This window comes from Trachypithecus francoisi, unplaced genomic scaffold (genome assembly GCF_009764315.1).
Source record: "Trachypithecus francoisi isolate TF-2019V2 unplaced genomic scaffold, Tfra_2.0 Lachesis_group16, whole genome shotgun sequence".
Classification (NCBI taxonomy): domain Eukaryota; kingdom Metazoa; phylum Chordata; class Mammalia; order Primates; family Cercopithecidae; genus Trachypithecus; species Trachypithecus francoisi.
The window spans coordinates 7,785,725-7,813,468 of NW_022681461.1; positions in this window are offsets into that span (position 1 = coordinate 7,785,725).

Below are 27,744 nucleotides of genomic sequence, written 5' to 3' on the forward strand. Positions count from 1 at the left end.
TCAGGAGCTCTAGACTAGCCTGACCAACATGTTGAAACCTTGTCTCTACTAAAAATGCAAAAATTAGCCGGGCTTGGTGGCACATGCCTGTAATCCCAGCTACTCAGGAGACTAAAGCAGGAGAATCGCTTGAACCTGGGAGGCGGAGGCTGCAGTGAGCCAAGATCGTGCCACTGCACTCCAGCCTGGGTGACAGAGCGAGATTCCATCTCAAAAAAAAAAAAAAAAAAAAAAAAAAAAAAAAAGCTAGACTGAAAATTATTCTTACACATTTAGTAGAGAGAGTTGATGGGCTTAATACATACACTCCTGTAAATTAATAATGAAAAGCAACCAGAGGCGAGTGACATGCAAATTCACAGATAATAGACAGGCTGATGACCAATTAACCTGTACAAGGAAATTCAAAAGAAAATAGCAACCATGCATCATTTTTTGTTAATCAGTGCATTAAAAATTTCAACATTGTAACAACCTATTGTTGGTGGAAGTGTGGGAAACAGGTCTCTCACACTATTATGGGAAAGTCAATTATTGTAACTTTTCAGGAATTAGACAGAGTTTAATAGAAGACCTAGCAGTCCTACCTCTAGAAAGCTCTATTACAGAAATACAAGTGGCTATTTATCATAAATAAATAAGAATGATCATTGCATTAGTGATCTCGCTAGAAAGACCCTGGCAGCAACTAAGTGCCCCCCCTCCAGAGAAGACAGTTGAGTGAATCATGACATGCCCAATCTATGTCGTAAAAGATTACATAATTAGTTTAAAGAAAAAAAAAAGTAAAGAAAGCTTATATGGATTGAATTAGAAATATTTTCCCAGGCCGGGCACGGTGGCTCACGCCTGTAATCCCAGCACTTTGGGAGGCTGAGGTGGTTGGATCACCTGAGGTCAGGCGTTTAAGACCAGCCTGGCCAACATGGTGAAACCCCGTCTCTACTAAAAATACAAATATGAGCCAGGCGTGGTGGCAGGGGCCTGTAATCCCTGCTACTCTGAGGCAGGAGAATTGCTTGAACCTGGGAAGTGGAGGTTGCAGTGAGCCGAGATCACACTATTACACTCCAGCCTGGGCCACAAGGGCAAAACTCCGTCTCAGAAAGAAAGAAAAAAAAAAACAGAAAAAAATGTTAGAGCAATGTATATCAAAAGCCTCTATTTCGTGAAAAAATAAAAAGCAGCCATCTCTAGTCTCTCTGTGTGAATCTACATCAACACATAGAGAGAGAGAGAAATGCTTTATTTGAGGTAAGAATAGAAGATCTGTGGAAGGTTCCCATCAACTGTTGACTTTGGTATCCTTAAAAAGCTTGTAATAGAGTATATTAATATTTATTAATGCTCCCTTATATTCCTGTGTCATTTACACTATTTCCACAGCCATATGTTAGTTTTATAATTCAAAATATAAAATAAAGTATATCCTGGGCAAAAGCAATCACTGATATATATGCATAGAAAAAATAGGAGGTTGGATTATGTTGTTATTTTATCTTTTTTGCCTGTATGTATTTATAAAAACATAGCTGCACTAAAAATATATTACTTTTGGGAAAAGAAAGCAATTAGTATAAGTGTATACCCCCAAAACAAAGGACTCATTTCTACACTGGAAAGTGTCTGCTACTTTTTGGTGCTGGTGAACAGAGGACATTACTCTCCCATGACCAGGTGTGAACTGCAAACACCTCCCAATTTTTAATGGGATGAGAGTAGTGAAAGAGCAGGTGTCCTTATTCATGTCACTCAATTTTTCTGTGTGAAACTTCTTCAGACACCATGCTAGTCATCTTGAGGCTGTGGAGTGGCAAGTACATCCTCAGGGTGTTATGCAGCTAGTCCTGCTACTGGACAGCTGACCAAACACAGCCCCTTCCAGAAGCTTCTCAGTTTTGTTTTGTTTTGTTTTGTTTTGTTTGAGACGGAGTCTTGCTCTGTCACCCAGGCTGGAGTGCAGTGGCACTATCTTGGCTCACTGCAAACTCTGCCTCCCAGGTTCATGCCATTCTCCTGCCTCAGCCTCCCAAGTAGCTGGAATTACAGGTTCCCACCACCACCACAGCTAATTTTTGTATTTTCAGTAGAGACACAGTTTCACCATGTTGGCCAGGCTGGTCTTGAACTCCTGCCCTTAGTGCTGGAATTACAAGTGTGAGCCACTGCACCCGGCTGTGAGTTTCTTTACTATTAGGGAAAAGGTAGTCATGCTTCTCTCAGATGCTCCTTGCCTATGGCAGGATGTTCAGGCTGCTGTGATTCTGAGGCCACGCTGGATTAGGGAACCTGGTCTATGACTTTTGAAGAACAATTCTGCCATGCAAGAGCAAGCACCTACTGACAGAGAAATCAGGAAGGATTCTGAGGGCTCTCCAGTCCATTTTTGGAAGCTCAGGAAGTAAGGCCTAGCAAGGTGACACAGCCCAAATACAGGGACTGAACCAGAATTAACCCACATATTCTGAATCTACATAGGACAAGACATTCTTTATCAGACCAACTGCCCTTCTCCTGGACGCAGAGCTGGCCACCTTCCCTGCTTCCTCTGCAGGCTAGAATGTGCATGGTTGTGATGCTGGCCACCCTGAGGACCAGTCCTTCCAGAGCCTCCACACAAGCCTCCTGCCCTTTGCTCCTCATGTGTCCTCAAAAGGCAGGTGTGAAAAATGGTGGGCCAGAGCTTGTGGGGAGGGAGCAATCACCACCGACCCTCGGAGTCCTTCAGCAGTTAGTGCTCTTGACTAAACAGCAAATGCCTCAGCATGTCCTCAGACTACACAATTGCCCTCCTAGTACTACATGAGAGTGTGGTCAGAATTCACTTACTTTACTCCAATACATTCTTTCCACATGACCCATCTGGCCACACAATATGGGATGACAGAAAAAGTCTTGGTGTGTTTGCAGAAGTGATTCTGACTATAGAAGGAAAGGAGGCTAACTCAGCTATGGCAGAATGAGCAGTGGTATCAGACACTGGACAACCATGAAGCCACCAGCCTAGTGGGCCACCATCTACAGACTGAATGGGTGTGGGGTGGGGTGGGCCAGACGGAGACCATGCAAGTATAAAGATAAGGAAGGAATGTGCTGGGGAAATAAGAAAGAGAGCAAGAAAAATCATCACCCAGCAATGATGAATATGAGAGTAGATACTTTAGCACACAAGATTACAAAACAAACAAGCAACACAGCCCTGTCATCTTGGAGCCACCTACAGTACATGTTTATAAGTTCTTGCAGGAGTTGGAAATTAGGGCAGAGAAGTGAAGTGGTCCCACTTCCCCTGCAGCCAGGACGGGAGGCTCACAGCAGGCTGGAGCCCCGGCAGGCAGCTCGCCTCCTCCTCTTTCCAAGGAGGGCCCCAGGAGGGGGAATTTAGCCCTTCTGTTCTCCTCCATGGCACCCTCAGCTCCCCTGCCACAGGGCCCTTCTGACCCCCAGCCACGACTGTCTCTCACTCTCTTCCTTCCCACAGAATGTAAAATGAGAGCCAATTAGCTGAGAAAAGAATTATGCTTAGAGCTGATAAGGCAAAGATAAAGGAAAACTGGATATCTATATACAGAAGAATATGCAGATAGACCCCTATCTCTCACCATATACAAAGATCAAATCAAAATGGATTAAAGACTTACATCTAAGACCTGAAACTATGAAACTTCTAAAACAAAACATTGAGGAAACACTCCAGAACATTGGTCTGGGCAAAGATTTCTTGAGTAAGACTTCAAAAGCATGGGCAACCAAAGATAAAACGGTCAAATGGGATCACATCAGGTTAAAATGTTTTGCACACCAAAGGACACAATCAACAAAGTGAAGAGACAATGCATAATGCCGGGAAGAAAATGTCTGCAAACTACTCATCTGACAAGGAATTAATAACCAGAGTATATAAGGAGCTTAAACAACTCATAGGAAAAAAACAAGTAACCCAATTTAAAAAATGGACAAAAGATCTGAATAGACACACAACTAGCCAAAGGTAAATGAAAAAATATTCAACATCATTAATCATCAGAGAAATGCAAATCAGTACTACAATGAGTTATCATCTCACCCCAGTAAAAATGGCTTTTATCCAAAAGGCAGGCAATAACAGATGCTGGCGAGGGCGTGGAGAAAGGGGAACCCTTGCACACTCTTGGTGGGAATGAAAATTAGTGCAGCCCCTCTGGAGAACAGCATGGAGTTCCTCAAAAATGTAAAAAGAGAGCTACTGCATGATCCATTAGTCCCACTGCTGGGTATACAGTCAAAAGAAAGGAAATCAGTATATCAGAGAAATATCTACACTCCCCTGTTCATTGCAGGACTATTCACAGTAGTCAAGACATGGAATCAACCTAACTACCCATCAATGGATGAATAGATAAAGAAAATGTGGCATGAATACACAATGGAATATTGGCCATATAAAATGGAATTCTATGAAATCCTATCATTTGCAACAACATAATGAAACTGGAGGTCATTATGTTAAGTGAAATAAGCCAAGCATAGAAGACAAATATTGCACGTTCTCACTCATACATGGGAGCTAAAAAATATAAACTCATAGAGATAGATAACAGAATGATTGTTACTAGAGGCTGGAAAGGGTAGTGGGGAGGGGGAAAAGAGGGTAAGGTTAATGGATGTGGAGATAGTTAAATAGAAGGAATAAGATCTCATGTTCAGTATCACAATAGGACAACTACAGTTCACAAGAATTAACTGTACATTTCAAAAGAACTAAAAAAGTTGGAATTGGAATGTTCTTTTTTATTATTGTTATACTTTAAGTTCCATGGTACATGTGCACAACATGCAGGTTTAATATATAGGTATACATGTGCCATGTTGGTTTGCAGCACCCATCAACTCATCATTTACATTAGGTATTTCTCCTAATGCTATCCCTGCCCCAGCCTCCCACCCCACAACAGGCCCCGGTGTCTATCAATTTTGTTGATCTTTTCAAAAACCAGATCCTAGATTCACTGATTTTTTTGAAGCCTTTTTTATGGCTCTATCTCTTTTAGATCTGCTCTGATCTTAGTTATTTCTTGCCTTCTGCTAGCTTTTGATTTTGTTTGGTCTTGCTTCTCTAGTTCTTTTAATTGTGATGTTAAGGTGTCAATTTTAGATCTTTCCTGCTTTCTCTTGTGGGCATTTAGTGCTATAAATTTCCCTCTACACACTGCTTTAAATGTGTCCCAGAGATTCTAGTACATTATGTCTTTGTTCTCATTGGTTTCAAAGAACATCTTTATTTCTGCCTTCATTTCATTATTTACCCAGTAGTCATTCAGGAGCAGGTTGTTCAGTTTCCATGTAGTTGTACAGTTTTGAGTGAGGTTCTTAATCCTGAGTTCTAATTTGATTGTGCTGTGGTCTGAGAGAAAGTTTGTTGTGATTTCTGTCCTTTAACATTTGCTGAGGAGTGCTTTATTTCCAATTACATGGTCAATTTTAGAATAAGTGCAATGTGATGCTGAGAAGAATGTATATTCTGTTGATTTGGGGTGGACAGATCTGTAGATGTCTATTAGGCCTGCTTGTTGCAGAGCTGAGTTCAAGTCCTGGATATCCTTGTTAACCTTCTGTCTCATTGATCTGCCCAATATTGACAGTGGGGTGTTAAAGTCTCCCATTATTATTGTGTGGGTATCTAAGTCTCTTTGTAGGTCTCTAAGGACTAAGGACTTGCTTTATCTAGGTGCTCCTGTATTGGGTGCATATATATTTAGGATAGTTAGCATTTCTTGTTGAATTGATACCTTTGCCTGTGTGTAATGGCCTTCTTTGTCTCTTTTGATCTTTGTTGGTTTAAAGTCTGTTTTATCAGAGACTAGGATTGCAGCCCCTGCATTTTTTTGCTTTCCATTTGCTTGCTAGATCTTCCTTCATCCCTTTATTTTGAGCCTATGTGCATCTTTGCACATGAGATGGGTCTCCTGAATACAGCATACTCATGGGTCTTGACTCTTTATCCAATTTGCCAGTCTGTGTCTTTTAATTGGGGCATTTAGCCCATTTACATTTAAGGTTAATATTGCTACATATCAATTTGATCCTGTCATTATGATGTTAGCTTGTTATTTTACCCATTAATTGATGCAGTGCCTTCATAGCTTCAATGGTCTTTACAATTTGGCATGTTTTTGCAGTGACTGGTACCAGTTGTTCCTTTCCATGTTTAGTGCTTCCTTCAAGAGCTCTTGTAAGGCAGGCCTGATGGTGAGAAAATCTCTCACCATTTGCTTGTCTGTAAAGGATTTTATTTCTCCTTCACTTATGAAGCTTAGTTTGGCTGGATATGAAATTCTTGGTTGAAAATGCTTTTCTTTAAGAATGTTGAATATTGGCCCCACTCTCTTCTTGCTTGTAGGGTTTCTGCTGAGAGATCCGCTGTTAGTCTGATGGGCTTCCCTTTGTGGGTAACTCGACCTTTCTCTCTGGCTGCCCTCAACATTTTTTCCTTCATTTCAACCTTGGTGAATCTGACAATTATGTGTCTCGGGGTTGCTCTTCTTGAGGAGTATCTTTGTGGTGTTCTATGTATTTCCTGAATTTGAATGTTGGCCTGCCTTGCTAGGTTGGGGAAGTTCTCCTGGATACTATCCTGAAGAGTGTTTTTCATCTTGGTTCCATTCTCCCCATCACTTTCAAGTACACCAATCAAACGTAGGTTTGGTATTTTCACATCGTCCCATATTTCTTGGAGGCTTTGTTCATTTCTTTTTACTTTTTTTTCTCTAATCTTGCGCTTGCTTTATTTCATTAATTTGATCTTCAGTCACTGATACCCTTTCTTCCACTTGATTGAATCAGCTATTGAAGCTTGTGCATGCATCACGAAGTTCTTGTGCCATGGTTTTCAGCTCCATCAGGTCATTTAAGATCTTCTCTATGCTGTTTATTCTAGTTAGCCATTTGTCTAATCTTTTTTCCAGGTTTTTAGCTTCCTTACAATAGGTTCAAACATCCTCCTTTAGCTCAGAGAAATTTGTTATTACTGACCTTCTGAAGCCTAATTCTGTCAACTCATCAAAGTCATTCTCCATCCAGCTTTCTTCGTTGTTGGCAAGGAACTGTGATCCACTGGAGAAGGGACACTCTGATTTTTAGAATTTTCAGCTTTTCTGCTCTGGTTTCTCCCCGTCTTTGTGGTTTTATCTACCTTTGGTCTTTGATGTTGGTGACCTACAGATGGGGTTTTGGTGTAGATGACCTTTGTGTTGATGTTGATGCTATTCTTTACTGTTTGTTAGTTTTTCTTCTAACAGTCAGGTCCCTCAGCTGCAGTTCTGTTGGAGTTTGCTGGAGGTTCACTCCAGACTCTGTTTGCTGGGTATCACCAGTGGAGGCTGCAGAACACCAAATATTGCAGAACAGCAAATATTCCTGCCTGATCCTTCCTCTGGAAGCTTCATCCTAGAGGGGTAGCCACCTATATGAGGTGTCTGTCGGCCCCTAGTGGGAGGTGTCTCCCAGTTAGGCTACACAGGGGTCAGGGACCCACTTGAGGAGGCAGTCTGTCCGTTCTCAGATCTCAAACACTGTGCTGGGAGAACCACTGCTCTCTTCAGAGCTGAGTTGGAAATGCAGAAATCACCTGTCTTCTGCATCGATCATGCTGGGAGATGCAGACTGGAGCTGTTCCTATTCAGCCATCTTGGAATGCTCTCATCAGAATTGGAATGTTCTTAACACAAAGAAATGATAAATGTTTGACGTGATGGATATCTCAATTACATTGAACTGAACACTACACATCATATGCTTGTATTAAATATTGCATGTCCCTATAAATATGTACAACTATTAGGTATCCATAATAACTAAAAATTTAAAAAATTAAAACTTTAAAGCAGGAACTAATAAAAGTGCTAAAATGACCCCAAAAGGAAGAAATATTGGAATGGACAGAAAAGGGCTGAACCTCAGAAAAGGGGAGTCTGCTGAACTGGCACCTGTTCCAACCTGAGAAGGGGACAGGTCTCCTAGTGAATTTCTGCCATATGGCCGTTCCCATCAGACATGTGTGTGTAACTTCCTAGTGCAGTGCAGGTTACATGGAAGCATAGAATTTGCAAGTCTCCTCTTGGGAGCCTGGCCCCCTGGGGCAGAGTCTGCCCACTGTCACAAGTTCTGCAGGAACAATGACCTAGCTCTTGCCCTTGTGAGCTGAGTGGTGGGTAGCAGCAGATAGAAGAGTTAAAGCAGCTAAAGCTTGTCCCCAAAGCAATAAAAACCCTCTAGTGGCTACAAAGTCAGTCTTCTCCCTCTAGGTCCCTGTCCTGTCAACCCCTCCCCACCTTCCCCAGAGTGGGCAGGAGGACTCTGAGAAAGGCTTGCTTTCCCAGCATTGAGCTAACAGCTGTTTCTTCCTCCAGTTTGCCCCCTTCCTCCTACCCTCCTAAATGGCTCTAGGGAAGACTATGAAGAGACAATGGGAGATCCAACAGGGAGGATATCCCCAGGATCCTCCACCCTGAGCAACTGGGAAGTGTTGGGTAACAGGGTCTCCAGCATGACTCAGACCACCTCTCCACTCCGTAGAGCACAGTATCAGCATCCCACTCGCATAAGAAACCAATTGCACACCATTCATCACTCTCTTATTGAGCAAGTTTTCTGATGTTTCAAGAATATGTGTTCCTAAAATCATATTGAAAATCTCAGGCAGACACTGAAGTAGATGAGACAGATGTGCTTGAATTGACTGGGAATATGGTCAAGGTACTTTGTTCTTTGAAAGAAACAGGGCCGGGCGCGGTGGCTCAAGCCTGTAATCCCAGCACTTTGGGAGGCCGAGACGGGCGGATCACGAGGTCAGGAGATCGAGACCATCCTGGCGAACACAGTGAAACCCCGTCTCTACTAAAAATACAAAAAACTAGCCGGGCGAGGTGGCGGGCGCCTGTAGTCCCAGCTTCTCGGGAGGCTGAGGCAGGAGAATGGCGTAAACCCGGGAGGCGGAGCTTGCAGTGAGCTGAGATCCGGCCACAGCACTCCAGCCTGGGCGACAGAGCGAGACTCCGTCTCAACAAAAAAAAAAAAAAAAGAAAGAAACAGGTTGTCATACAACATGTGTAGTATCATCCCATTATAGCATAATGATGATGATGAAGACAGGGAGATAGATGAACAGATTAATGTGCATACGAAAAAGGTGTGGAAGAAAAATTCATAAAACTTCAGAGTGGGCAGCTACAGTGACAATGGGTATGGGATGAAAACTCCACTTATTTTGATCATTTCCATACCGTTTATATTTTTTCCTATTATTTTTGCTATTACTGATTTTAAGTGTTGTAAATACTTGTCAAAAATTGAAAAAGTGCAGAATACTATAAAGTGAAAGACAAAATTCTCTTTTCCTGCCATGTGAAAGTGTCATTAACATTTTCTTATGTGTCTTTTTATAAAATACACAATTACGCAAATGCTTACATATACATACTCTTTATAGAATTAAATAAGTATGTGCTCATGCACAATCCATACTATCCAACTTTCTAATGTAATTGATTATATATCTTAAGTGTTTTCCAAATGAGTACAAATAGATCTCTATACCTTTTTTTAAAATGTGGCCTAACATTTAATTTTTATGGATATAAAAATGTATTTAATCAGACTCTTAGAGATGGACATTTATATTTTTTCTATAATTTTAATTTTCAAATAATGATGCAAAGTACATCCTCATACTTAAATATTTGATTTTAGGGGGAGAGGGATTTGCCCATGTCAAATATATTTCAAGTATATCTTAAATTATATCTGCAGAATTAAAGTTGTATGCATTCTTAACTTTGATAGCTATTGAAGAATGCTTTTCCAAAAATGTTCTGAATTATATCCCACCCACACTATGTCATGTGTCCTTAATCTCCAGTTGTTGAAATTTAAACGTTGATCCTCATCTTTTTAGGTATTCATTGGCTATGTGCACTTCTCTGTAAACAATATTTTGGCATCCCAATAAAAAGAAAATCTGGGTGGGATGTAATTCAGCATTGCACACTATATGTGTGTGTATCTGGGTGTTTCCTCAAGTTTGCTTTCTCACAGTCACTTTTATAACTATAAATAATCTACTGTAAACTATTTTTGATTTGTAAAGTTTAGACAATCTCATCTCTATCATTTTTTCTTATCAAATGTGAGTCCATCAGATCATTTCTGAGCCTATTCCATCCTTCCCATGCCTAATATCTAAATTGGGTGACTTACATTAGACTGTTTTTACACCGTCCTTGTGCATGACACTGACATTCTGTTGGGGACAGGAAAACTGACCTCTAGTTGATGTGTCTGCATCAGCCTCACTAAAGACTAACGTGGGACCTTGTCAAGTGGCTTAACCACTCTATGCCTCAGTTTCCTCGACCTGTGAAATGGGGACAAACCAACTGCACAGATTTATTGCAAAACTAAATTTGTGGGCTGCTTGGCAAATCTTCAAACAGAATCTTAGTCCCAATGATTTTAATTTGGTTCTTTCTACGTGAAATAAATCACCACCAGCCCACACCTATCCCACCCCTTCATACAAACTCTATCGTTGTTGGGTTTATTATTTTCATTAAGCTCTTGACTCCATTTTTCATTCCAGTAGTATTTTCAAAAAGGTTCATTCATGTGACTTACGTGTTAGAAAATATCAAACAGCATCATATGCCTGCTGACCAAGCATAGAATCCCAGATTCCATTTCTAACACCTCTTTAAAGAGATGTTTTCTTAAGGAACCTGAAATCAGACTCACTTTTCCAACTTTTGATGACTTTGGTTTTCTGTCTGGAAGCCAAGCCATTCCTTCTCATCCTTGACATTGACCAACTTCACAGGAGGGTCTTAGAGTTCACTGTTTTGTAGTTATCATTTCTAGCACAAGGCCATCCCTTCAACTTATGGTCCATTTCTTCTTTATTTCAAGAATATTAACCAAATTGCACAGCAAATATTAATGAATTCTATGTAATGAAGCAAAATAGCTTTAAGCAGCTTTAATCGCAGCCTCTCTTTTCTCATGAACACTCAACACTCCCCGTTGCCTCCCAAATTAAATAATAGTAAGTAACACATATTTATTAAGCATTATCTACTTTCCAGGCATCACAAAGTTGTAAGCACTTATTTTATTCAAGCTCCCAACAGCCCTATGAGACCTGTCTTACTAATTAAGGAACAGAGGCCACTGCCTTGTGCTTCTGAAGGCTGGTTGCTGGTCTGGTAGCTCATCCCAAGGTGCAGGTCAGCAACTGGATAGGCTCCAGGCTCCTCCAGTTGCTGCCTGACTCTCGAGTGTCTCTGGGTCCTGGGCCAGGTTAGCAGGCTGGCCCTTGGCCAAGCATTCCACTTTCTTCTACAGGTCTCTGGATCAGATGCAGTAAGAGAGAAGTGTGGGTGTTCACTTTGCTTTTGTGGGTCCCAGAGTGTTCTTAGGAACCCCCAAATTTCCCCCTCTTGAGGGTTCCTCATTCTCCATTCTGCAAATGGTCTGACAGTGACTTCAGGCCAAACTCCAGCAACTGAGCAGCCCACAGTATGGACTTCTTCCCCATAACTCTGCTCTACTCTGTCTGAGAGCAAGTCTCTGCTCTACTTGTCTGAGCCTCCAACCAGACCCTCCCAGACCATTGTTGCCCCAGCTTCTCCTACAATTGTTCAAGGTCCAATTCTCAACAGAAAAAAAGGAAAGCAAAGAGAAAACAAACCCTAATTCCACAGGACTCCAAGCAGTTCTGTTTTCCTGATCAAATCCATTAATACCAAAGAGCATGTATCATTAATCACAAAAATGCATCACATTAAATTACAACATTTTATCCATCTTCTTCCTTACAGTGCCTTCTTTCTTATATTGTATAAAGCAAAGGATATATTTAGAACAGCCACAGGAATGCCAATTTCCCTCCCCACCATGCAGGAAAAGCAGAGAGCCCACTGGCACGTCTCCTGGAGCGAAGGGACCAGGCAGCGTGTGGAGTGTGTGTGGGGATGAGTCAGTTCTGTGCTCTCCACCTCCTCCTGCTGCTATTCTCTTAGGGGAAGCTGCCTTTTGCCTCCTCGCATGCTCATCTGCATCACCTGGAACTCAAGGAGAGCTCTCCATCCACAGGTGAGTAGGAAGAATGTGAAAAATCAGCCCTGCTATAATGAGGATTGGACTCCAGTGCTGACAGAACAGGCGATTTCTGGGCAACACCAATTTCTGCTCTCTTTTCTTTTCTTTTCTTTTTTTTTTTTAATTCATTTTTAAGGCTGCAAACATTTAGTGAGGAAATAAAAGTGAAGCAGGAAGGATGAGCAGAGAGAGAAATAGACGTCAGAGTGGGGTCATGGCTGGGTGGCAATTGTCACCCACAGGCCACTCTCCTACAGGCCTTAGGTTACTCCCAAGAATATGTCTCAGGCTGTCAGTTTCCTCAAATTGTACCTTTGGTCATGGACCTCCATATAAGAGTAGGATGACACCTATAAAGAACTCAATCAAATTTACAAGAAAAAAAAACAAACAACCCCATCAAAAAGTGGGCAAAGGATATGAACAGACACTTCTCAAAAGAAGACATTCATACAGCCAACAGACACATGAAGAAATGCTCATCATCACTCACCATCAGAGAAATGCAAATCAAAACCACAATGAGATACCATCTCACACCAGTTAGAATGGCAATCATTAAAAAATCAGGAAACAACAGGTGCTGGAGAGGATGTGGAGAAATAGGAACAGTTTTACACTGTTGGTGGGACTGCAAACTAGTTCAACCATTGTGAAAAACAGTGTGGAGATTCCTCAAGGATCTAGAACTAGAAATGCCATTTGACCCAGCCATCCCATTACTGGGGATACGCCCAAAGCATTATAAGTCATGATGCTATAAAGACACACGCACACGTATGTTTATTGTGGCACTATTCACAATGGCAAAGACTTGGAGTCAACCCAAATGTCCATCAATGACAGACTGGATTAAGAAAATGTGGCACATATACACCATGGAATACTATGCAGCCATAAAAAAGGATGAGTTCGTGTCCTTTGTAGGGACATGGATGCAGCTGGAAACCATCATTCTCAGCAAACTATTGCAAGAACAGAAAACCAAATACCGCATGTTTTCACTCATAGGTGGGAATTGAACAATGAGATCACTTGGACACAGGAAGGGGAACATCACACACCGGGTCCTATTGTAGGGAGGGGGGAGAGGGGAGGGACAGCATTAGGAGACATACCTCATGTAAATGATGAGTTAACGGGTGCAGCACACCAACATGGCACATGTATACATATGTAACAAACCTGCACCTTGTGCACATGTATCCTAGAACTCAAAGTATAAAAATAAAAATAAAAATAAAAAAAATTTAAAAAGAAGAGTAGGACCATACCTTTCCCTAGTAGGAAATGTCAGCACAGCTCTTAAAACATGCAAGGGCTCAGGCACAGCCTGGAGGAGCTCTGGAAGGAGGAAATCAACTCTGATTTTCTGCTTCTAAGCGTTAAAGATAATGACAACCCCATTAAACAGCCATTTCTGGAGGAATGTTTAATGATGCTGGAAAGTAGACACCATATATTAAGTTTTAAAAACAAGATACAAGTGTTATAAAAATTATAAATAATGAGCACAATGATTTGTAAGACATCAAATATTACTATTCATTATTTCTGAGTAGTCAGATTTTGAGTTATTTTTTACTTTTTTATATTTTACAATAAATATGTATTACTTCTATAATTAGAAAAAGTACTAAATGCTATTTTGTAAAAGAGAGAGAGATTTTTAACTTTGCAGAAATAAGACTTTACCCTTAAGTTGGGACTTAGTACCATGGCAATGTACAATTCACAAAAGATCCAGAGAGTATTTACTTTTAACTCAACTTGTCTAAAGTTAAACTTATGATATTTTCTCCTAAACTTGGTCCTTTTCCACCTTTTCTGTCTCAGTGGTTATCCTTCCACTCATTGAGTTTCACAAGCCAAAATACCTCTGTCTCCCTTACAGCCCCTTAACCAATGCAACATTATCCTGAAAGTTGACATCTTAAAGTATCTCTCAACTCCATCTCCTTCTCTTTTTACCTCCAGCCACCATTCCCACCTATCCATACCTTAGATCCAACCTCGCATCATTTCTATTGCAAAAGCTCAAGATCCACTTTCTCCACTTTCCTCTGGTCAATTTCACCCCAGAGCCATTCCACATCCCAAATTGCTGCTGGTATGGATGGCAATTCTCTACTGAACATCTGCCTCCAGTCGGGTGTCAAACCTGTTCCTTCCCTGTCTGGCCTTTACTATCTCAACAAATTATAACATCGTTCAATTAACTCATCACCAAACTCTGGAGAGACCCAGTTTGTATGTCTGTGGAAAGGCTTGTCAACCACAACTCCAAAATATATCCTAACTCTATCTATTTTGTTCCATCTCCATTGTTACCACCAGAATCCCAACCAACATTATCTCTTGTCTACCATGCAGTAGTAACCTCCTAACTGGCCACCTGTCTTTCATTCTTCATACTGCAATCTGCATATGATCTAGGGATATATTAAAAGCAAAGCAGAACAAAAACATGGTTAAATCCCTCCAGTGAATGTTTTTTGTACTTGTGGAAAAAACAATGGACTTCTTTTCTTGCACAATTTGTTGCTGCTCACTTCTTGGATGTCACCTCTTACCCCTTTGCTCACCTGGTTCCAAACACGCTGATCCCTTTCTGTTGCTCAAACAGACCAACGCTGATCACAGCTAGGGAACTTGGTGCTCACTATTTCCTCTGCCAGGAAGGTTTCCCTCTGGGTTTTTGTATGACCTGGCCTTCTTTATCTTACAAAGCTCAGAGCATACATAACTTCTTAAAAGAGGCTTTCCTGTCCTGCCTTCTTGTAGACAACACCAACTCCTAGTCCTGCATCCCTCTCAATCACATGAACTACTTTTATTTCCTCCTTCACATTTATCACCACTGAAATTAGTCATCTTAATCAAGTGTCTGTGATACTACTATCAGTCTCCTCCTACTGTAAAGTAAACTTCATTCTCTGTTTATTTCACTCTTGTTTCCCAAGGTCTAACAAAGAGCCTAGGCTTATCAAATTTTTGTTGAATGAGTACATGAATGAATAAATTTCCCTGCCATAGATTTCATAGTTTGAATTTGGATTAATATGTATAAGCTGAATACCTTACCACATTTTCCAAAGATCAAACGGCCTCCTTGCAGTGAGAGCTGGTGAAGACATTGGCCCCATTCACAAAAGCATGCTCAGGCTCCCTGTATTAGTTCATTTTCATGCAACTGATAAAGACATACCCAAGACTGGGGGAAAAAAAGAGGTTTAATTGGACTTACAGTTCCACATGGCTGGGGAGGCCTCAGAATCATGGCGGGAGGTGAAAGGCACTTCTTACATGGTGGCATCAGGAGAAAATGAGGAAGAAGCAAAAGCGGAAATTCCGCTAAACCCATCAGACCTCATGAGAATTATTCACTATCTCAAGAATAGCATGAGAAAGACCGGCCCCTGTAATTCAATTACCTCCCCCTGGGTCCCTCCCACAACACATGGGAATTCTGGGAGATACAATTCAAGTTGAGATTTGGGTGGGGACACAGCCGAACCGTATCACTCCCTGAGCACCACATCTAGGAATCCACAGTTCCAAGTGGCCTGAAGATGCCATTTGCTGCTCTCTGGCATCTGTGGCATGTGCTGGAGGAAGCAAGCAGCTGCCATATGATAAAGCAAAGCACGCAGGAAAGGCTTCACTTTTTGCTAGTGTGCTTCTGCCCTGAGCTGAGAGAGGTTCCTTGTCCTTCAGAGACAAAAAGTGAAAAGCATTCCGGAAGATGAGGGGAAAGCACAGGTAGATGGGAGTGGGGGTAGGACGATGCTGCTTCTTTCCTATGTGCTCTGTCCTCACATGCCAATCCTTAGAGTGTTTTTACCAGTGCTAGCATTGTGCCTGGTGGGACAACTCTGGGTTGACTGGATAAAAGGTGCATAACCAGGACTCAGGGACACTGGCTTCCCATGTCCTGTCCATTCTCAGAGACCAGCCCTTAGGGAGGTATTTTTGAGAGCAATGACCATTGTCAAACTACAGCAGATTTCATCAGTGTGAAAAGTCATGAGTCAAACTGTCCAGATCAACAAAGCCCATTATCTCATCATTTTGCTTCTATTTCTTAAAGTGTATTTTGGACACACAGGCGTTCAGGGCATGGTGTATGAGGACAGAACATCCATGGCAGAGAACCAGACCCTAGGGTCAGAGAATAATCTGGGCCTCTTTATCCAGAGTGAATTAAATCTTGGCTTGTTCATGCCATGAATCATAAAAGTAATAGCTCCAGGCACACACCCTTGGAGAGGAGAAGGTATCACTAAAGCAGGAGCAGAATGCCATGGAGTGACCTCCTGTACCACCTGGTACCTCCAAGAGTTATAAGGTCACAATCAAAATAGAAGGAAAACCACCTGGATGAAGCAGATCCAAGGGCACGAGTAGAAGCAGATTTTCTAGATGGGTGGGGCTACATAAAACTCAAGTCCACACCTGACCACTGGGACCTTTCCAGCCAGGAGCATGTTAGCCCCTTTCTAAAATCAACAGAATGGGCAAAACCTAGACCACGGCTCCAGTCCATTCAGCTAGACAAATATTAGCATTCAGAGTAGTTGGCTTGTTAAAACTTGAGCTCACAAGGTAGGGGAGATGAGACAACTGAGGAGAATAACCAATATTATAAAAGATAATACAGGCCAGAAGTGATGCTCACACCTGTAATCCCAGCACTCTGGGAGGCTAAGACTAGAGAACCACTCAAGGTCAGGAGTTTGAGACTAACCTGGGCAACAAAGTGAGACCTGTGTTTACAAAAAAAAAAAAAATGTAAAAATTAGCTGGGTATTGTGGTGCATACCGGTGGTCACAGCTACTTGGGAAGCTGGGGCAGGAGGATTGCTTGAGACCTGGAGTTTGAGGCTGCAGTGAGCTATGATTGCACCACTGCCTGCCAGCCTGGGTGACAAAGGGAGACCCCGCCTTCTAAAAAATATGTAAGTAAATAAACATGTTTTAGAGATAATATATTGGATAATCTGAATCAGATGAAGAGGACCGAATGGACTGAGACAGAGAACTTAAATACAACAAATATTCTTGAAGAGGAAAGAGAGGATATTGATGACATGACAAAGAGGCAGAAGTGTTTCTAAAGAAGAGCCAAGGAAAAATGCCAGGCTTGAAAAGTATGAGTACAAATATGTCAACATAGAGGATTCATTGTTGAACGAATGTAGCTAGAGAAGGAATGTATGAGTTGAAACATGAGGTGAAGAACTCCTTTTAGAAGGCATCGTGGAGTAGCAGAAAAGACAAGAAATGTAAATGAAAAGGAATTCATGTGATAGATTCCAATGTTCATATTCTATTCATATACTATACAATATTTACATACTATTGAATATATTATATGCATTACACATACTACTACATATATTAGAGAGGAAGAATTTTTGAAAGAAATAATGAAAGTTTACTGACTTAAAGAAAAATGCAAGTTCTAAAGTTGAAAGGTCTGACCGCGTACCAAGAAAAGATACATATGGAAAAATCCGTACCAGAAACATAGGCCTATTCAAAAATATCACAGACATAGAAAAACTCCAAAAGTGTTTGATGGGAGGGGTTAATCACTTCCAAAAAAAACTCAGACTCTGAATGTCATCGATCTTTCAATAATAGCATGGAGAATAAGAAGATAATAGAGTCATGCTCAAATACCTGAAATAAAATCATTCAAAATGAGAATTATATATTTGGCTACACTCACATTTCGATGAAAAGGCAAAAACAAGGGTCCTAGGGTTACATTCCTCCTGGTTAAAGGATGAGGAAAACAGTGGCTTTACAACAGAAAGTACCGAATATTTGCAATTTTAACCGTGCTAGCCAAACATCAACAGAAAAACCCACATCCTACTCTCCTGCCCCTGCCACAATGTGATTTCGGCGGACCAAGCTGAGCGCTGATCTCCCACTCCACACCATCTGTATCTTACAGCAACATGAAGTCTCTCTTCAGTTTCCCTCTCTTCAGTTCCCCTGCTCAGGAGTGTCCAAGGGGCACAAGGAAAATGGGAATAACCACCAATTTTCACCTCCTTCTTGGCAGAGGCAGGTCGTGGTCGTGTGCTTTGATTCCCCTACATGGGTAGCATCGGCAGGACGAAGCAGGCAGCTGATCTTCCATCTCCCCCTAGACGGGGCAGGTGGTGTTCTAACTCCCTCACCAAGGCAGAGTCCAGGTGGCAGGTGACAGCCAGTCCCACAAGCTGAATCCCTTCCAACATCAACTAGATAAAATAAGGCAGTCTGAGTGGGGCCTGGACAGCACACCATTTTCCCCCCACATTGGTCAGTGGGCCAGATGGGGAATCCAACATCTGCCCTCATCCAGCATTAGTGAGGCAGAATGAAGTGGTGGGAAGGGAGGCTAGTTGTCATTCCACTTCTGTCCTCTCCTGGTGTCAGCAGAGTCCAGCAGGGAGCTAAGGTTTGCCATACTGTGTAGCAACAAAGTGGTATAAGTCAGCCCTCCACTGACCCTCTGCCTGGTTGTAAGGGTCCAATGGTGTATTAGTCAGGGTAGCAGATACTCAACTGTTAGGAGTATCTGCTACAAACGGGGAGCTCAGCTTACACCTCTGCACTCAGAGGCAATGAGGTAACATGAGCCAATGACCCACATTTTGGGGAAAGGTGTCAGTGAGGCCTATAGAGAAGCAGAACTTCCACCTCACCTTATCTGCAAAGACCAGTGTTATTAAACAGTTAGTTTTTGCTAGAAGGATGTCAGCAGAGCCAGGAGAAAGCTGAACATGCACACCCAACCGGCCCTGATGCTATATCTCAACACAATGCTACCTCATAAAATAAATACACAAATAAAAGATTGTGTAGATTTCTGAGTTTCATAATTCGATTTCCAAAATGCCCAGGATACAACTGAAAATCACTGGTCGAATCATGAACAGGAAAATCATAACTTGAATGGGAAAAAACAAGCAACAGACAGAAGCACCACGATGAATCTGGTGTTGAAATCATCTCATGACGACTTTAAACCAGCCACCATCAAAATGCTTCAACAAGCAATTATGAATTACTTTGTAAAAAATGAAAAAATAGAAAAATTACTAAAACAACTGGTGGTATAAAAAGAACCAAAGACAATTACAGAACTAAAAATGCAATCACCAAAATACAATTTAAGGAAACCTCGGTGGATGGACTCATTAGAAATGAAAGAGGATGCAATCAGGAAACTTGAGGACAGATAAAGAGAATGGGCCTAATCTGCACAACAAAAATAAAATAGACTGAAAAAATCAATGACGCCTCAGAAAACTAGGTGTCAATAACAAAAGAAGTTACAATAATATCGTCAAAGTTTCAGAAGGAGAGGAGAGAGAGAACGGAACTGAAAGGGTATTTGAAGAAGTCATGGCTCAAAATGGCTCACTTCAGTGAAAGGTATGTCTACAGATTCAAGAGACTGAGAAAATCTCAGGTAAGATAAACGTAAAGAAATTCACACTGAAGGCACATCATAATTAAACTTTGTGCAACGAAAAACAAAGAAAAATTATTTAAAGCAGCCAGAGAAAAACAGTATTCCTTATAAGAAAACCTGAGTTAAATGACAGTAGATTTCTCAATGGAAACATAGAGACAAGAAAGAAGTAGAGTCACATTTTTCAGGAACTAAAAGAAAAAAAACTGTCAACCCCAAATTCTAAGTCTGATGAAAACATCTTACGGTAATTAAGGATAATCTTAGACAAGAAAACCAAAAGAATGTGTTAACAGCAAACCTACCCTTAAAGAATGGCTGCAGAAATTTTCCAAACAGAAAAGAAATAATAACAGAAGAAAGCTCAGAAAGAAAGAAAAAGACCATCAGAATGGGTCAAATTAGGGTTAAATATGATACACCGTTTTTTCTATGAGTTTTAAAACTTATATTTGATGGTTGAATCAAATATAACACAATATGGTGGGGTGCTCATTGTACATGTTACATAAGGCGATTATATTTCTAATAGACAGATTAAAGGAACCCAAATGGAAATAAATTTTCTGTACTTCATATAAAGTAGTAAAACATCAGTACCAGCACATTATAAATTATGTACGTATATTATAGTAGCTGGAATAACCACTCAGAAAACGATTTTCAAAAACACTACAAATAAATCAAGAGTATATCCTAAAAAATGTGCAAACAACCCAAAGCAAAGTAACAAAAGAAAAACAAGTGAAGAAGAAACTGAGGAAGCAAACAGAAAACAAGCAATAAAATAAAATAGAAGCCCTAACACATCAATAATTACCTTAAGTATAAATGATCGAAATATAACAATAGAAAGACAGATTGGCATAGTGGAGATATATATATATATGTATAATATATTATAAATACATATTTATATATTATATCTATATATAAATAAATATATTATATAATATATAAATATATATATCATATCACCTCAAATACAAACATATAAGTAGGTTGAAAAGGAAAGGATAAAGACACACTATAAAAAGAATGAAAAAACAAGAGTGGCTATCATAACATTAGATGACGTAATACCAAATAAAATTACTAGAGATAAATAGAGACATTATAAACATGATAAGGGAATCAACGTGCTGAAAAGACTTAAACAATTCTGAATAGGTATGCACCAAACATCACAGCCTCAAAATATTCGAAGGAGAAACTCACATTAGCATTAGCCATTAGGGAAATGTAAATGAATGCCCTTACAAAATATCACTACACATTCACCAAAATAGCTAAAATAAAAAAAAAATTAGTGATGGCTCCAAACACTGGTGAGGATGTGGAGAAATCAGATCATTCATTCATACATGGCTGGTGGGAAAAAAAGGGATGCAGCCACTCTGGAAAACAGTTTGGCCGATTCTTAGTATACAGAACATGCAACTACCCTACAACCCAGCAATTACATCCCTGGGCCATTATCTCAGAGAAATGAAAATGTATGTTCACCCAAAAACGTGTACCACAATCTTTGCTTTATTTGTAATCATCCAAAACTGGAAACAATCTGGATGTTCTTCAGGGAGTGGGTTGTTAAACCATGGTCCATCTATACTATGGAATACTGATGAGCAATAAAAGGCAATGAACTATTTATATACAAAATAACTTGATGAGTCTTGAGGGAATTATGCTGAGTGAAAAAGCCTGTCTTTGGTTACATACTGTATGATTCCACTTATGTAATATTCTGGAACTGACAAAATTCTAGAGCTGGAGAACAGACGCGTGGTTGCGAGAGGCTGGGTGGAGATGGGCAAGGAGAAAAGGCTGTAATAGAGTAGCAAGAGGAATTCCTGTGGGGATGGGACTGTTTTGCACTTTGACTGTGGCATGGTCACACAAATCTGCACATGTGATAAAATTGCATAGAACTAAACACACACACGTACACATACAACTGGTGAAATTTGAATAAAGTCAATGGATTGTTTCAATATAAATTTCCTGGTTGTGATATGGTACTAAAGTTATGCAAGATGTAACTATTAGAGAACTTGAGTGTAGAGTATGTGGAATCTGTATTAATTCTTAAAACTGCATGCCAATCTGCAATTATTATCTCAAAATAAAATGTGAAAGAAGTAAGTATGTAGAGATCTGATGATGCAGCCTCAAACATACATGGCTATCTAGTAAAATTAATATAACACATCCCTCAAAACAGATAGAATGAGGATTCATAAAATACGCAAAGAAATATGAATTGAATAGTGTGATGACTAAGCTCAAACTAATAGTTATACATCAAATGTGTATCAATTAGCAACAGAAATGGAGACCTTTGCTTTGCTCTCGTTATGAACCTCATATGCAGTGTTCTAACAGAATTCGCACATTCATTCAAACTGTTTTTCTGTGGAAAACAGACAGCAGAAGATATATGCAATGTGTAAAACTGACTGGGTACACCTGGGATATACAAAGAGTGTCTACAAATGACCAAAAGATACCAATAAGCAATTCAAAAGTGAAGACGCCCAAATCACCGGCAAGTATTTGCAGAGATGTTCAAAAATCACTGTTAATAGGAGACATGCGAATTATGAGAGCGGGGAGACAGCACTTTGGACCTACACACACCTCAGATTGGCAAAGCCATGAATACACTGAGTGATATCAATTAAAGATTAGTGAAAATGGAAGCTGCCATACTCACGAACAAAGCCACAGGCATTGCTGAAAGCAACCAGGCATTGCTTAGAAAACCAATCGTGTTTAGCACTGAGCCAGCAACTCCACTTCTGTGGTGCTTCTTCTTCCAGAGCCTTCACCAACAGGTCCACATGGGACATCTTTGCAGACTTTCACGACTGCATTGTCAGTGGTGGTGGAGGGGAATGGATTAGCAAAGTGTGGGTGATGTAAACTATATCAGAAACAATAGCTAGATGTACAGACAGCCAACAGTGACATACACACACACATACACACACACACACCACACACACATGGTGACTACGTACACGGGAAGGAGCAGAAAAAGAAACAGTACTCATATTCTACATGGATTAAAAAGCAATGTAGGCCAGGCGTGGTGGCTTATGCCTGTAATCCCAGAACTTTGGGAGGCTGAGGCAGGCGGATCACCTGAGGTCGGGAGTTCGAGACCAGCCTGATCAACATGGAGAAACCCGGTCTCTACTAAAAATACAAAATTAGCCGGGTGTGGTGGTGCAAGCCTGTAAACCAGCTACTCGGGAGGCTGAGGCAGGAGAATCGTTTGAACCTGGGAGGCGGAGGTTGCAGTGAGCTGAGAACACGCCATTGCACTCCAGCCTGGGCAACAAGAGCAAAAATCCATCTAAAAAAAAGAAAAGCAATGTAAATGTATAAAACACTACTTAGGAAGGATACTTACACATTGATAGCGCATAGCATGTGAGCATGAGTGCCTCTGGAAAATGGAGTTGAAACAGGAATAGGGTATTGGAAAGAAATGAGACTTTGCATGGATTGATGCGTTGTCTTAAATTACAAATAAAAAGAAAATAACATAAGACTATTATCTAGAGGTAGAGCGGGGGAAGGAATGAAAACAGGAGTCTTTCAAGCACTTGCCTCTGGGTGGTTTCCCGAGTATGATTTTGTAATTCTGTGTCCTCAGACTCTCTCTGAGTGCCACTCACTCTCTGGGGCTCAGAGAACACACCCTCACCAGGACGAGAGCCAAGTCTGGGGTAAAGAGAAACGCAGGGGACAGAGTTGGGGGCTTGGGGCAGAGAAGAGCTTGCAGGGCAGGTAGGAACAGGCAAGCCCGCTTCACGTCTTGCGTGTTTTCTCCTTTTCTTGCCGTGCCAGCGTGACGGAGACACAACCCTGGTGTGGGCCAGAGTCCACCCTGGGATAGGAGGCCCTGCCAAGGCAAAGTGGCCTGGTAACTTGGCGCTGTTTTCTGGGGAAAATGCATGTTTTGTTTTTACACAAAACATGCCTCTGTCCCCGGTCAAGGCCCATCTGTAAAAAGTTATTTTCTTCAAAGCCTGAAGGAAAAGGCTGCAAGAAGTGTGCTCTGAATTCACTCACCCTACACACAGATCCGGGCCAAGTACAGTAAGGCCAGCCGAGCAGGGTGACCCCCGACGGTGGAGGCAGGGCCATAGGCCCCAGCAAACAGGAGCAGCCTGACACACCAAGGATCTTAGCCTGAGCTTGGCCACAGACCCATTCAAAGCCTTGGCTACTCGCTGTCCTCTGAGTTTGACTTTTCCCGACACGCCAGAATATCACAATGAAATGATTGGAGGCTGTGGTCCTGTGAACGCCTTCTCCAGAGATTGTCATGTCCTGGAATGCCCGTCTCCCCTGTCCTGCCCGAAACCTCCCACAAGCTGATAGAATAGACCATGGCCTCCACTACATCTTCCCCAGACAAGAACCGGGTGGGCCCTGTGGCCAGCCTCCCTCCTCCTGGCCAGCCCCTCCTGGTCCAGCCAGGTACAAGGCTCCCACCCAGCAGTCCTCCCCGTCCCTGCGGGAGGGTACTGGACCTGGGCCTCCCAGCCAGGCGAGCATTGTGAGCGATCACAATGGAAATACTCCTACCAGCACTGGGGCACAACCAGTGGAAATCCTGAGTCCTGGAAGGGAATTTTCGTTACAATATTAAATTTTAAATGAAGAAACTTTGCATTTTAATTCCCAGTAAGATATCTGGAGAACGCCGAGTTGCATTTTGTAAAGGACTGTGCTGCTCAAAGTCTTTCCTTACCACCACCCAAGCCACCCCACACTGTGTAGGTCAAAGTGCCAGTAGAACTGGTGCCTGAGCCCAGACAAGGCGCTCTCATGCACCAATGGGCTCTGAGTCCACGGTCGTGCCCAGCGAGCCACTCAACCAGGAGCCAAGGGGCTCAGGGGCATCAGAATCTGTGAGCACACCCCCAGTGGAGCAAGTCCGTGGGCAAATGCCCCGACGTCCGCCCCAAGGGCGGCAAAGTCAGGTGCAGTGCTATCCTTCCACGTTCCACGGTCAGCTTGGGAGGCATTCACGCCATCCTGCCTGCTCTCCTGGGCCCCTAGCACAACACCGCAGTCAAGTTTGGCCTGAGCTGGTGTAGGACCAGTGTGTGGGGCAGGGCCCTGCCTGTGGCAGGCAAGGTTCTCTGGCCCCGGGTGCAGGAGAACCCTGAGGATGAGGCGGAGTAGCCTCAGAGGCAGATGCCAGAGAAGGGCTCCCCAGCGCTGAAGCAGGGCCTTCCAGGGGCTCCCAATTTCCAGCGTACATCATAACCCTGGCACAGGAGGTTTGCTTATTTACTCTGGAAATAGCCACGCCATCTGGGCTGGAAGCCCACACTGCAGAAGCCTCCATGGCTGGCAGTTTGCTCTTCTAATGACTCCAGAGTTTGGACAATCAGAGTTTCTGAGGCTGACACCAGCTGAAGTGTGTCTGCAGCAGGACATCTGCCACTGGAGCCCATGCCTAAGCCCGCGTCTGTCCAGGGCACTCCTTGAGCAAGTAGGTTGAGTGAACAAGGGAAGCACCTCCTTCCACCCAGAAGTTAATGCTATTGTCTGCCTCATGGAGGCTGGGAAGGAGGACATCTTCCTTCAGCCTCATCTCTACCAACTTTCTCTCTTTCTCTAAATTATTTCCTCTTCCACCTCTGCTGGGTCACCTCCCCAGGAGTGGATGAGCTGTCAGGGCTACTGCCCATCTGAGGGCCTTGGAGGGAACCAAGAGTGGGAGGAAGGCGAGGGTTATTCACAGTGCTGGGGGAAGAGCCTGGCTGTAAGGGAGGGGCCCTGCCTTATTCCACCCTGCCATCTGCGTTTAGGGCAGGGCAGGTCTAACAGTCAGCCTGGGCTGCCATAGCAAAGCACCACGGAGCTGGGGGGTGAAACTACCAGCATTTATCCTCTCAGACCTGGAGGCTGGAAGTACAAGAGCAAGGCATCAGCAGGGCTGGTTTCTTCAGAGGCCTCACCCCATGGCTTGTAGATGGCGTCTTCTCCCTGCATCTTCACATGGTCATCTTCTGTGGGTATCTGCATTCTCATCTCCCCTTCTTTTAGGACAGTAGCTACATTGGATTAGGCTTCAAAAAGGAAAATTAAAATTTGGGCCCCCAATTTACTCTGCCAAATGAAAAAAATATCAAGCTGAAAACTGAGTTGTGCAAGAAGTTGCCTTTCCTTTTGTTCCTAAGCAGATAGTTACAGATAAAAGGTTAAGTATCTCCACAGGTAGCTGCTCTATGTTCACCTAATCTTACATAAAGTGCTGATTTACCGAGTACAAGACGCATACATTATTGACTATACCCCACCAGCTCCTTTTATCTTGCAACATGTGGATTCTGTAATGCGACCATAGCCTCCCTCCTTCCCCTCCAGCCTGCTTTTCCCCTTTAAATATTGAAACCCTCAACATCTTCTTTGGAGAAAGACACAAACCTGTCTCCTGGGCATGAGCTATCAACCTTGGCAAAATACGCTTCTAAATTGATTGAAAGCTGTCTCAGATATGTTTTGGTTATAGGCCCACCCATATAAACTCACTCTAACTTAATTACCTCTTTAAAGATCTTGTCTCCAAATACAGCCACATTCTGAGATATGGGGGTTAGAACTTCAACACAGGAATTTGTGGGGGACACAGCTCAGCCCATTGGCAGAGGATGTCTGCTAGCAGCACGTTCTGCAGGCCGGCCTCACCTGCAAAGCATGGTCAAGGTGAGAACAGAAGCTGGCTTGGGGCAAGGTACTCTAAGATCAGCCTCAAGGGTAGAGATGTTCTGCGAAGGGATTGAAAACTTAATAAACTTGGCAGAACTTGAAGCTACAGCATCTTTTTCCATCTTGTACACTAGAGCAGAGATAAGCAAATACTGCCCAGGCCAAATTCTACAGACCGGATGAGCCACCTGCTTTGTAGGTAAGGGTGTACTGGAGCACCACCACACCCCTTCATGGTTCTGTCATCTGTGGCTGCTTTTGCCAAGTTGAGGAGCTGTGGCAGAGACCACACGGCCCCTGAAACCTAAAACATTTGCAGAAAACATGCCAACCTTTGCACCGGAAGATCATCTCCTTGTGGGCAGGGATTTTTGCCTGTCTGCCCACAGCTGTGCCCCCAGCATCTACAACTCTGTGTGGCAAGTACCAGGGGCTCAGACAATACTTGTTGGAAGAACAGGTCATTTTGTCTACATGGAACTGAAGGTGTGGTGAGATCATGGCCCAGGAAACCCCTTGAATTGTCCAATCCAAGTCTCTTGCCTTGGTGATAGCAACCGCTTGCATCTGATCAGTGTTCTGTAGTGTCCCCACAAGACCACAGGAAGCACAAATAGCCCTTTCTACCTGGAAGGGCCTGGTCATTTCCTTTCTTCCCCTGCGACTGCCCCTAGCAACCCTCAGGGCTTTTACACACAGGGTCTGGAGGTTGAAATTCCATTGCCCCACTGCTTATAGAAGACCACTGCCACTGCAATCATGAGCACTCCTCCAATACCTTCTGGCCCCTAGAACCCAGTAATGTCACCTGTACTTGATATTCTCTAAGACTCCACTTAGAGCCCAAACCAAGTAGGAAAGGTTTTGGCCAAATCATTGGCTAGATCAGGTACTTCTGAACAAGGAGCCTAAACAACTTAACCTGTGTTGAAGTTCTAACCCCATATCTCAGAATGTGACTGTATATGGAGACAAGTGGAGACAAGGTCTTTTAGAGGGTAATTAAGTTAGAGTGAGGATTCTGTCCTTCCACTCAGAATCCACACTTGGACACGAGGAGGAAAACCAACCTTCCTTCCTTCCTTCCTTCCTTCCTTCCCAGATTCCAGTCTTAGGGTGTCCTTACAGCTTTTCATTACCACAAAGAAATCCAGGTGCTTAGAGACACAGTGCTCCTCCCTCCCTGACCCACAGCTGTGGTTACATTTGAGTGGTTCTGACCCCACCTTGATCTCAGATAGGCTCAGGGTCCTCAAGGATGGACCTTGATTTTTTTCAGGAGCCTTTGCTACTGAACCTACAGGTAACTGGGGCCACCTCACTGCAATGACAACAGTCCTCCTTCCAGGCTGGGTCACTGACTGGGAGGACAGATGCAAATCAATTCCCAGGAATGGCCT